Source organism: Acromyrmex echinatior, chromosome 6, assembly GCF_024713525.1.
Source record: "Acromyrmex echinatior isolate Ae372 chromosome 6, ASM2471352v2, whole genome shotgun sequence".
Lineage (NCBI taxonomy): Eukaryota > Metazoa > Arthropoda > Insecta > Hymenoptera > Formicidae > Acromyrmex > Acromyrmex echinatior.
In genome coordinates, this window is record NC_141857.1 from 11,160,621 (window position 1) to 11,173,158 (window position 12,538).

Here is a 12,538-nt window from a genome sequence, read left to right on the forward strand (position 1 = left end):
TTAGTCACTTCTTCGATATTAATCCACTCTCGCCCATTTAAATGAAAAATATAATCCTTCTGGTAAGGTCGCGGTTGCTTCCCTAAGATTATCTATTATATATTTTATAGGCATTCAGCGACTCTCATGTGTTAGATCTCATGGTCTATGGTTTCGGAAAGTACATCGAAACATCTATAGGAGCGTTATCTGATTTCTTTCGCGAGACGAAATCGTTTCAAACTGTTCTTCATCTAGTAAACTGTAGTCGTTTATCGAAGACATATTCTCTTGTAACAGTTATGTTCGTCGATAGTACGTTTAGATCGTCATTGTCGTCGGAGAAGTCAAGTTGTAAAGCCCTATTTTCTATATCCTGCGCGTTTGGAAATGTGATTAATGTATTATCGCGTTGCTCGTCTCCCTGTTTACTTTGTACTCCCTGTTTACTTGATTGCGGTGTTCGCTTTTATCGTCGGACATTTGCAATTATAATGACAATTTTTCGCGAATGGTACAATATTTTACAATGGAATATATTATATTTTTTTTCTATTTTGCGACTTATACTATGAAGATCGCCTTCATTGTTGGTTCTTCCTATCGGTCGGTTTCGTTCGGCTGTTGCGTCTCGTTGCGTTCAGTTCTTAGTGATATGGCGACTTATCAATAGGTGCTTAGTCAGTATTGTCGTAGGACAAGGCTGCTTGACGGCTTCGTCGTGACCTCTGGTGATCATCAGCTATTTCTCTTACTGGCTTTACTCGATCCTCTTGCCATATCGATTTTACCTTCCGCGTCTTTATTTAATTGACGGGAGCATCCGTCCGCCTGTTTTCAGGTCTTATTTATGATGGCTTTACTTGCGTGTTGCGTTTGTTGGCTCCGGCTTCTTGGTTTGTACTAATCCTCCTAGATTTTTCTCTCGTGCCTTTCTCGTCAGGTTTGTTGAGGCACCATCAGAGATTATCTGACAATCGCTATCGTCTTGCAAAGATGAGAAATGAATCCCACCGCTGCTATCCCACCAATGTTATACCTCTCGTAGGAATAATAACGAGGATTCAGGGTGTGAGGTTAGAAGAATCTCAGAACCAATGGTTTTTTTTTACAAACGTTTACTCACTAATAATATACAACTTGCTTGTTGATCAATTTATCGTACGGTCAATGACTTTATCGCGGCTGGAGTGTCTCGTTACCGAGAGATATCGGCCGTTCCCACTTATAGAGTGGTACTTTTTGATTACGACTAAACGTACGCGACGTATTATATCCGCGCTTACTTGACTTTTCTCTTTTTTAGTCTAAGAAACGGATATATATCTTATTCTAAGATACTGAACTGGTCAGCTTAATTAGGGCTTGCCCTGGTTCCATTATCAAGTGCGGTCGGTGCTGACCGATCGCAATCTCTTGTAATTATGCGATATGGAATTCATGCGTGATTGTCACAAACTACTGTTCTATTAAAACGTTTTTATTCTCGCTATTCGATCCTCCAGACGATCCGTTATCTTCGACCGCGAACCATCTCCTCTGCCACTTCCGAGGCTGAGCTACCGGTTGAGAGCCCGTTGACAGTCACAGCTCATTAGAATATGGCATAAAGAAAATATTCATGCCCAATCGAGAATTAAGCGCTTTTATTTGAATTGGATCGATATTCCGAAATATATTATTTGTGCCGTAACGCAATTCGAATTATTATCTGATTTATAAATGCTATTTTAAATGCTAATTGTAATTGAGGCTGCAACATCATGATGGAATTCGAATTCCATCGTAACAATGGGTATTTTAATATTAAAGCTCAACTTTGAGGACTCACTTCATATGTGAAATGCTGCGCTCCTTATATACTTTTCTAGATGATTCTTATTTACGAGTTTATGCATCTCCCCTCTGTCGGCGGAAATGCATAATACTCATGGATAAATAAAAGTAATTCTACGTAAAGTGGAGTAGAATGGCTTACTTTGTTATAAACGGAAAAAATTAAAAAGTAAGTATTTTGGCATAGTTTGGCATAGAAATACGTACCTCAGAAAACGATTTTTTTGTGCAATCGCGTAGATAGTTGTTTCTATGCCCAACTATTCGATTGTAGAGTGTGATTCTGCGTAAAAAGACGTAAAATGGCATATTTCTCCGAATACTTACGAAAAAATGAAAACCAGTTTAGAGAAGTATAAAAATGCGTAGTTCAGAAAGTAATGATTATTAGTTGCGCGTACTTTGGCGTACTTTGACATACTTCTATTTTTAACTAGGTCCAAACCATTTTAGCCAGGGACTCCATCTTCCATGAATCGTAGTCGCTCTGAACTTTTAGATATTTCCGCAAATTACCCACATATGCAGTCTCCGTTCATGCCATCCTCACTCATCCAACAGCACACAATCCTCGATGTTCATTCGTTCCTCAACTATATAATATTCATACATTACTAATAAAGCATTCTCCTCTCACATCCTCTCACAGTTCCCTGCATGGAATCTTCGACAGTCGCTTATCAATTGGACAACACTCAACACATGCAGTTTCCGTTCACGCCTATTCTCCACTCACGCAACATCAATAGCACACAATCCTCGACATTCACTCATTCACCCTCAATATTCAAAGTATGCAATCTCCGCTCACATCATCTCACAATTCACTCTGTATTTCCAACATGAAAACCTCGACGGTCGCTTATCAATCAGATGACACTCAATACATACAATTTTCGTTTACGCTTGATTCCACTCATCCAACATCAACTGCATGCAATCCTTGACATTCACTCACCTATCAATTAATATTCGAAGCATGCTCTCTCCGCTCACATCATCTCACAGTTCACCCGGCATGGAACCTTCTGGACAGTCGCTCATCAATCGGACAATACTCAACGTGCAGTATTTCCGTTCACGTCTACTCCTCACTTCCTCAACGTTAACAGTATGCATCCTCGACATTCACTCAATCTTCAATTAATATTCAAAGCAAGCACTCTTTGTTCGCATCATCTCGTAACTTATCCAGCATTTCCAGTATGGAACTCTCGACAGTTATTCATCAACCAAACCACATTCAATATATGCAATCTTTGATACCTTTTCTGCGAATTCGCTTGTGACACTCGTTTATGCAAACGGAACCAAGTTTATTGGTGCGGAGTTTATTCAGTATGAATTCGAGTAAGTACGAAGAATTAAAAATTCTAATTTTTTAATTTGAGTGCTAATTTGAGTTCTTTTCCTTACGTAGAAAAATACACAAATGGCAATCCGACATGCAAGAATTAATCCAGTAAGCAACAGTAATATGTTTTATAAGTACATGTTATAGTAATTAATTAAAAGTATAAAATGTGTGTTATTTCTGTATCAGAATAAATATAAATAAATTGAAAGCGATGATGCGTAGCTTGAAAGACAAAGATCTCGCGGAGACTTTTGCAAACTAGATTACCTGCCGTTTATAACAATAATATACTTTAAAAATTTCAGAAGTGCCATTGACAAACAATACCGTTCAGTCGTGAATATGAATTTAACATTTGTACATATTATGATTTTTACTTTTACATCCCAGAGAACATTGAAGTCTTGTAGACATCTAAAAGATATCTAAAAGATGTCTAAAAAATGTCCAAAAAGATTTTATTAAAGATATCTTTGTAAAACTTCTAAAAGATGTCTATAGACATCTTAAAGATATGATCTTGAAAGATATCTATTAGACTATCTATTAGGTTGGTGCATATGAAATGTCGGATTTTCTTTACATATGAACGTTTGTCTCCTTGTTTTCGTTATGCTTTTATTTTTGGCATAACTTCTAATCTTTATAGTCGTATTGTCCATTGCCAAAGTCACATTTCAACAAAGAAGATTTTCTCAAAAGTGTTCCATTTTGTTTTGAATTTCGTAAGGATATGAATTCAATTGATATTCATGTAATTTTTTTATATGAGTATAAACTTGGTAATAATGCTGTAAAAGCTGCACCCAATATAAACCAGGCATTTGGGGAGAATATTGTTAATCGATCGAAAAGTGCAGCGTTGGTTCGAAAAATTTCGGTCTGGTGATTTTTCTCTAAAATGAACCGCGTGGAAGACCCAAAACATCTATGAAAAATGATGCTCTGAAAGCATTGGTGGAAACGAATCCAACTGTATCTATAAGGGAATTTACTACGAGAATGAAAGTTGACCATATTGCGACGATATTGCGACACCTTTCTGAAATTGGCAAGGTGAAAAAAATGGATAAATGGGTACCGCACGAACTAACCGAGCGAAGCTGGATCGATTGAACATATACTCATCATTTCTAACCCGTTCATCCGTTCGAGAGCCATTTTTCGATCGGATTATTACTTGTAATGAAAAATGGGTTCTTTATGACAACAGGAAAAGGTGTGCTCAGTGGCTTGATAGGAATGAGGCTTGTGCTCATACTCCAAGGCCATCACTTCATTCACGGAAAATTTTAATAACAGTTTGGTGGAATGTGACTGGAGTAATTCATTACTCATTACTTCGAACTGGGGAGACAATTATAGCCGAAAAGTACTGCCAATATATTGATGAAATGCATGAAAAATTGAAAATTATACGCCCATCACTTGTTAATCGGTATGGCCCAATACTTCTCCACGACAACGCTCGGCCGCATACGTCGTACAAACAATTGGGAAATTAAATGAATTAAAATATGAAATTTTGCAGCTTATTCACCGGATCTTTCGCCAACCGACTTTCATTTTTTTAAACATTTAGAACAGTTTTTACGGGCTAAGCAGTGAAAATGAACAGTGACAATGAAAATGAAGACAGAAAAATTCCATATCAGAGTTTATTGATTCTAAAGAATTTCTTTAAGACAGGCATCTATGTATTAAAATCTCGTTGGGAAAAGTGTATTGAAACAAATAGCATATTTTGATTAAATAAACAGCTTTTGAAAAAAGATATGCAGTTTTACATATTCACTTAAAAATCCGACATTTCATACGCACCAACTTAATATATGTCAATAGATGTGTTTTAAATGTCTTTAAGACTTGTCTAAAAGACGTCTTTTACTGTCTTTATAAATAAAAGACATATATATTATTAAAATGACATATTCCAATATTGAGATTGACACGACACGCGCCATATCAAAATATTCTTAAATAATTCAATTATATTTGGCGTTAAAACTTGAATACTAATTTACAATATGTTAATAAATCGCGAACTTCTCTTTGTTTTTGTCTCCATGCCCGACCGGCGCGGCGTGTGACGCACAGAACAGTGAATCACGCACGAGGAAATTTCGAAGAAAAATCAGAAGTAATCGTCTTTATATCTTATTTATAATTGTAGAAATAATTATTTTTGATAAATGTTTTTTTTTACGGTGTTAGATAAAGTTCTACTTTTTGTTGATTGAATAAATAAAAAAATATTGAAATATATTGGAGGAAAGAAATCTAGTAAAGCGAGGAGTAAATCAATTCGGAAAACAAGTTCGTACAATATAAGCTGAATATAATATAAAATTACAGTTAGAGAGCATACGCAACAAATCAAAATTATTACTTTGAACAGTTAATAAAACATATGATTTTTTTGTTTAATTAATGACCCAATAAAATAAAGGGAATTAAATTATTATTGATGTAAGATAAATAATCTAACTAAGAATTTTTCTTTTTAAATCTATTAGATAGACTACGAGTAATATTAAAGTATTACAAATTTTGATTCATCGAAAATATTAAATTAATTAGCAAATAATTCTTTGTAATACCACTAATGAAACGAATTGATACAATCAAATTCTTGAAACACAAAATAAGAACAATAAATAGTATTATACTTAAATAGTATTACAAAAACATAATAAATTCGTAAGAAAAAAAGGGAAAGTACGCAAAAGAATTAACGCCATGAGAAAATCAAACAAATAATAAGATGGAAATTAAGTGTACTCACTATTTTACAGATAACTTTTATAATATCTTATAATCTTTCTTTAGTATTTAACATAATAGTAAATTGTCCACCTTATATCGAAGTGCTCTATATTTAAACTTTCTTCAAGTTCGTTTCCTAAGGAATATGATGAAAAGGAAAGGATGGCGTTCTACAATATATATGAGATCTTGAAGAATTTTGCATAAACCTTTAAGTCAGGCCAATAAGAATGAGTAGTTTTCAATATGCTAAAAGAATACTCAATAAGAAACTAGAGAAATTATTTTATGCTATATGAATTCAAATATCAAACCGTTGTGAATGAGAGCAATAAGACTCAAGTATAGAGTCGAACAGTGTATGCCATGTAACTCATTTGATCAATCGTTGTAAAAGATTGCCATATAAACTCAATCAATAAACAATCACATTTATAGTTTTTAAGGAACAATAATAGTACTTACTGAGAATAACGATGAAAGAATAAATTAATCAAATTAATCGCAAAAACTTCTTTCTGAAAGAAAGGTACACAGACTCGAGCGGCCGCTCTATGAGAGAAAAAACAAAGGGAAAAAACAAGGATGTCAAAAACAATATACACGACAAGAGCGCAGAAGGCAGGAATGTCACCCGTGAATATTAGCACACTGTTCGTGTTAATCGCCATCTTCCTGCTCTTGCGCGAGATTTAAATTTTATGATAATAATTTTCTAACATATGGCAATAATTATCTATATTTAACAATATATATTCTTATATTAATTTTGTTATTTTTTCAAGTAACCTAAAACTTCAAATTCAAGAAATACTTAAGATTTTACAAGAAAAATTTCCAACAAATGAACAAAGTCATGAAGTAGCTATGGATTTATCTAAATTTTCATTGACATCTATTGAAGTATCTTATTTAACCAAACGCGTTGAAGAATGATGAAGCAATTCGTAAATGTTTTGTAAGTACTATTTTGGAACACTTCAGAACTACTGATAACGAATTTGAAACGCACTCAGAGTGAATATTAAAGTCGTACACAAATTGACGTACAGATGTGCATTTAACAAATATAAAAAAATTAATAAATAAATATAATAAATTCAAATAGAATATCTGTATAAGAACAAATAAGCCTAGTATGTCGATATGCAAAACATCACAACATCGCAACAGTTCACAAACACAAATATATACTTATTATATATCGCTTCTATATAACGGAATATAACGGAATATAAATAATATAATGTGTATAACATTATACGTTCACGTTAATTGTAATTTCCCACTCACAAATCATTGCAGCTACACAATATAAATATAATATATAATTTGAGATGTGTGTTTAGGACGCTCGCACGGAATGCAATTCGACTCCCGGCCGAGATAATATTTTTCGCAATAAGAATTAATTATTTACAGATTTTAATATGTCATTCAACATTATTAAAATCAAAGATGCGAATAAGCATAAAAAATTTGTTAAATTGCTAATCAATTTTACTCGTGATATTACTGCGGTAGTTCAGTAGAGTTAGCGTTTCAAGAAAAATCATTTCAGCGCGCGTTTTTAAAAACTACATATATAGTATATAAATTTACACAAGAATCATACAAGCATTTAAGATTTAGCTAGACCGTTTAAGGTCTTTGATAGTTTGTGTTATCACATATGCGGTCCTATAATATACGTAGGCTGCTGGAAAAGTTTCTGCAAACAATATGAAAAAAAAATATGTAAAATTCGGAAAATGGTTTTATTGTTTTTCGAAGTATTCGCCTTTCAAATCGATACATTTTTGCTTACGCTCGAACCAATTTTCGAAGCATTTTTTTCATTCTGAGGCTGTAACCTCAGAAATCAGTATACGAAATGTATATTTCAACAGTTGCTTCAGGCGACTCAAATCGCTCACCACGCATCTTCTTTTTACTGTTTGGGAACAAAAAGAAGTCATTAGATAAATCAGATGAATACGAACAATGAGTCATCAATTCGACATTTTTATTGGATAAAAAAATCAATGGTTTGACATACTGTGTGATAGGCGTTGTCATGATGAAAGATGATGCGACGATTTCGATTTGTTCTACGCAATTCATTTATGACTTCTGGTAAACAAATTGTTGTATACTAATCAGTATTTACAGTCCTTCGATTCTCTAAAACCATGGTTGCCACATATCCAGTATAACTGAGGAAATAAGCAATCATTTGCTTGGCAGCACTGCGTGAACAAACAACTTTTGTTAGTTTCGGTTCATTTTGAAATATCCAAACAGTAGATTGTTGTTTACTTTCGGGCTCATACGAATAGCTCCATGTTTCGTTCCTAGTAACAATGTTGTAAACTAAATTTTACCTCGGTTGAATATCTTGAACATTTTTTTGCTCCATTTAACACGAGCCTGTTTTTGAGCTTCGGTCAAATTATGTGGGATCCAACGACTGCAAAGTTTCCGTACGCTCAAGTGATCATGCAAAATCATATGTATTGCTTTCATGTTAATCCCTAAGGATGCCTGAATCTCGCGGTATGTCATATGCCAGTCTCGCTCAATCATTTCACGCACAGCATCAATATTAGTGGCAACAACAGTAGATGGATAACTTTCACGGAATTCGTCACAAAGAAAAGTATGTGCACCCTGGAATTCGGCAAACCAATTATAAATAGTCCTATTGGATGATGCTTCATCTCCAAAAGCCAAATGAAGTCGATCGATTGTTTCGGAGTTAAATTACATTTGTAATCGTAAAAAATCATTATCCGAAAATTTTCACGCGAAATTTCCATTTTCTCACAAAATAACTTCTTTTAAAATACTATGCAAACAAAATTAGTTGGCTTGGATACAAACTGTCAACTGAATTATAGGTTAAAAACGTCTAATTTTACGGATATGATAGTAGCAGAATGTTGGCGCCACTAGAAGTATTAGATTGCAGAAACTTTTCCAGCAGTCTACGTATTATATTCATCATATAACAGTTTTATAATTTACTGCGTTATTGTTATAAAACTGACTATTATATTGCTATACATTATCCTAACTTAATTTAACAAAAAACAAAAACAAATAAGGGCTAATGAGAGTTTTTTGTGCGATTGTTAGTGCGAAAATGAAAATCGTTTATTGTCGAAAAACTGTAGTACATAATTAGTTACGCATAAATGTTTCGGCCTGCTTCCGGGCCATCGTTAGTATGTCTGAATGTATGTTATAAAATTCTCACTTCTTCATGACAAGACGACAGAGTAGCAACTCAATCTCCTTATTCTATTGGCAATGGTTGATAATTCCAGTGGTAACAAATAACAGATAAAAATCCATATAGCCAAGGCATGAACAAAAAAAATCATTCAAAGTCGAAAGACAAAGGATCCATAAATTATTCATATTTAGCGATATAAATTCACTACAACCATTCCGAATATTATGATGGTCAACATTAAAAAAAAATTGAAATGAAATTTAATTGATGATTAACATGTATTCTGAAGAAATTTAAAATGTCTATTACGGTCGAAACTGGATTGCTTTAAATCATTCAATTTTGAATATCAATATACTATATATGTACTTGCATATGTACCATATTATAATCTTTTCACAATATGATCTTTTCACAATACGAATTATTTTGAATCGATAATGTTAGCAGAAATTAATATCAACAGTCTATCTCTTTTTAGTGTCTATCTCTTTTTATTGGACAGAACAAAAAAAGAGTTACATTATGTATGTGCAATGAAGATCGTAGCAGCTGCGACCGTAATAGACATTTTAAATTTCTAATATTGATTGTGTTTCTTACTTATATGCGGTCTAAAATAAAGATTCTTAATATTGTTAATAGAAAAGCATACTTAATAGCAACTAAATGTAGAATATTTTATACATAAGACACAGCGTTTTCACGTAGAACAACTTTATCTAATATCCTGTTTATAATATCTTCTTTAAAATGTAAAAGTAAACTGATGCATATTTTTTTAAGTTAATATTTTTATTTAATCCAATACTTTGAAGTAATAATTTCTTTCTGTTTATATCTTTTGATAACCTATTGCCAATAAGAAATAGATATCCATATTATAATTTTAATCTAATTTTTTTTATAATATATTTTACTATTTTGAATCGATAATGTTAGCAGAAATTAATATTAACAGTCTATCTCTTTTTAGTGTCTATCTCTTTTTATTGGACAGAACAAAAAAAGAGTTCATTATGTATGTGCAATGTCGTATTCATTTATTGATAATATATTATTGTTATTTAAAATGGTATTGGACGTAAGGAAAAAGTATTACTACGGCTTCGTACCGATATAACTATTAGTTAAAAATTTGTACTTTATGTATATTACAGATTTTTACTAATGGATATATTGGAACACGGCCTACATTGCATATATAATACAATTGTATTTCTAAGATCCGATTGAACATCATATTAATAACTTAATGCATTTTACTAAATGTAATGTTCTTTTAAAATATTGCTTTATTATTTTTATGATACATTCAGTTTCAAAGAGTTACTGATCACATTTTTATGCCACAGAATGTAATATAAAATTTTAGTTTACCGCATCATACATCTGGTCATCTATTTGTATTTTTGTTTAGTGGAATAAACCTGGAGAATACATTTAAATGACGTGTCAATAATAGAACTTCAAAGATAATAGAGAGTATTTTTACAATAACGTGGATTTAGATACGGTGAACGCCTTTTCTTAATTAGTCGCTAAGGAAAAGATAATGTGATCATGATATCGATTATGTATCTTTTTTCTTAGAGTGATAAATAACAATTTTTTGTATGTATGTGTATATATATATATATACATACATATATCATTTTGCGTGACGCTGTATGTGTAGAAAACAATGGCGTTATACGAGTCAATCAGCTGTAACTAGTATGACCCGCGTTCACAGTATCATTGCCGCACAACAGTACTGTCAATGTAGTGTAGTGTAGTAGTGTTCTACACACAACCATATATATATATATATATATGTGTGTGTGTGTGTGTGTGTGTGTGTGTGTGTGTGTGTGTGTGTGTGTGTGTGTGTGTGTGTGTGTATGTATATATGTGTGTATATGTGTATATGTGTATGTGTGTATATATATATATATATATATATTTATATAGTGTTTTTGTCCACAAAATAGAAAAAATAGTAGCAGAATATTGTCTGCTTTTGATAAGAGAAGGTTATGAGTGCTTTATAACAAGCGACTCAGTACAATATCTCATCCTTGTATTATCAAACAAGATTGTAATGATGCATCGTGTCGCACTGTGTCTCTTGTTGGAAGGCACTCTAGAAGGCCAAAATTGGTTATTGTGATGTGTGTTCTTGTTGGCACCCTATAAAGCCAGAATGAGAAAGGTTAGCATCTTTATGTTATTCGTGAAAATATCACTTTTATTTATCATACAAGTGATATGGTTAAATTTATTGTTATAACAATAAATTGCGCTTTGCCTAATTATGATCCAATGTCAGAGGCGTTCATCGTGGGCTGACTATTTTTAATTTACTGTCAGAGGCGTTAATCGTGAGCTGGCTAGCTATGACAAAATGTCACAGCCATAAATCATATTTTGGCTAGTTATAGACAAATGTCAGAGGCGTTCATCGTGGGCTGACTATTTTTAATTTACTGCCAGAGGCGTTAATTGTGAGCTGGCTAGTTATAACAAAATGTCATAGCCATAAATCATATTTTGGCTAGTTATAGACAAATGTCAGAGGCGTTCATCGTGGGCTGACTATTTTTAATTTACTGCCAGAGGTGTTAATTGTGAGCTGGCTAGTTATAACAAAATGCCACAGCCGTAAATCGTGCTTTGGCTAGTTATAGACAAATGTTAGAGGCGTTCATCGTGGGCTGACTATATTTCATTCACTGTCAGAGGCGTTAGTCGTGAGCTGGCTAGCTATAACAAAATGCCACAGCCGTAAATCGTGCTTTGGCTAGTTACAGATAAATGTCAGAGGCGTTTATCGTGGACTGACTATTTTTAATTTATTGGCAGAAGCATTTCGATTATTAAATTTGGTGAAATACAATTACGGAACCAATTTATAGAATTTTGCGTCTGCAATTAAAGAAATGCAAATAGATGCATTGTCATAATGGAATCAAAAGTTAATTGCTTGACATAACCGAAACAAAGAAACTAATGAAGAAAAAAAACTGAATATCAGTAAATAGCTTCTTTGAAACCTTACAACTTTTGTCTGAAGCGTTTTTTCTAAAAACGTTATGTAATAGCCTTAGCACAAGGATGGTCGTAATTGAATCGTAGAACGTGAATCATAGGGCAACGCATTATATTTTGGCGTACTATGCATGCCGATACAAGTTCATTCCTTTACGATTAGTTATAGTCACTTTTATATTCAGCTCCTAAATCCGGAGTCTTTTTGGACACCCTATATAATATATATGTTATATATATATGTATATATATATATATATATATATATATATACAACATATAATACATTACATAGTCAATAGTCACATGCATAATTTTTGTACGATGCTGTACGTTTATGAAATGTAGGTAAG

General features: G+C 32.9%; 1 protein-coding gene and 1 long non-coding RNA gene across 7 annotated transcripts in view; both read right to left on the reverse strand.

Annotated features, from left to right (window-relative positions):
* The window catches only part of LOC105148557 (intraflagellar transport protein 81 homolog), a 588,627-nt gene that overhangs the window by 116,105 nt on the left and 459,984 nt on the right, over positions 1-12,538 (reverse strand). The window lies entirely within an intron of this gene.
* Positions 519-12,320, reverse strand: LOC147909430 (uncharacterized). The gene is made up of 2 exons (XR_015545356.1): positions 7,977-12,320; positions 519-7,871 (listed from the first exon to the last, which is right to left on the reverse strand). It is a non-coding gene; the product is annotated as an uncharacterized LOC147909430 (long non-coding RNA).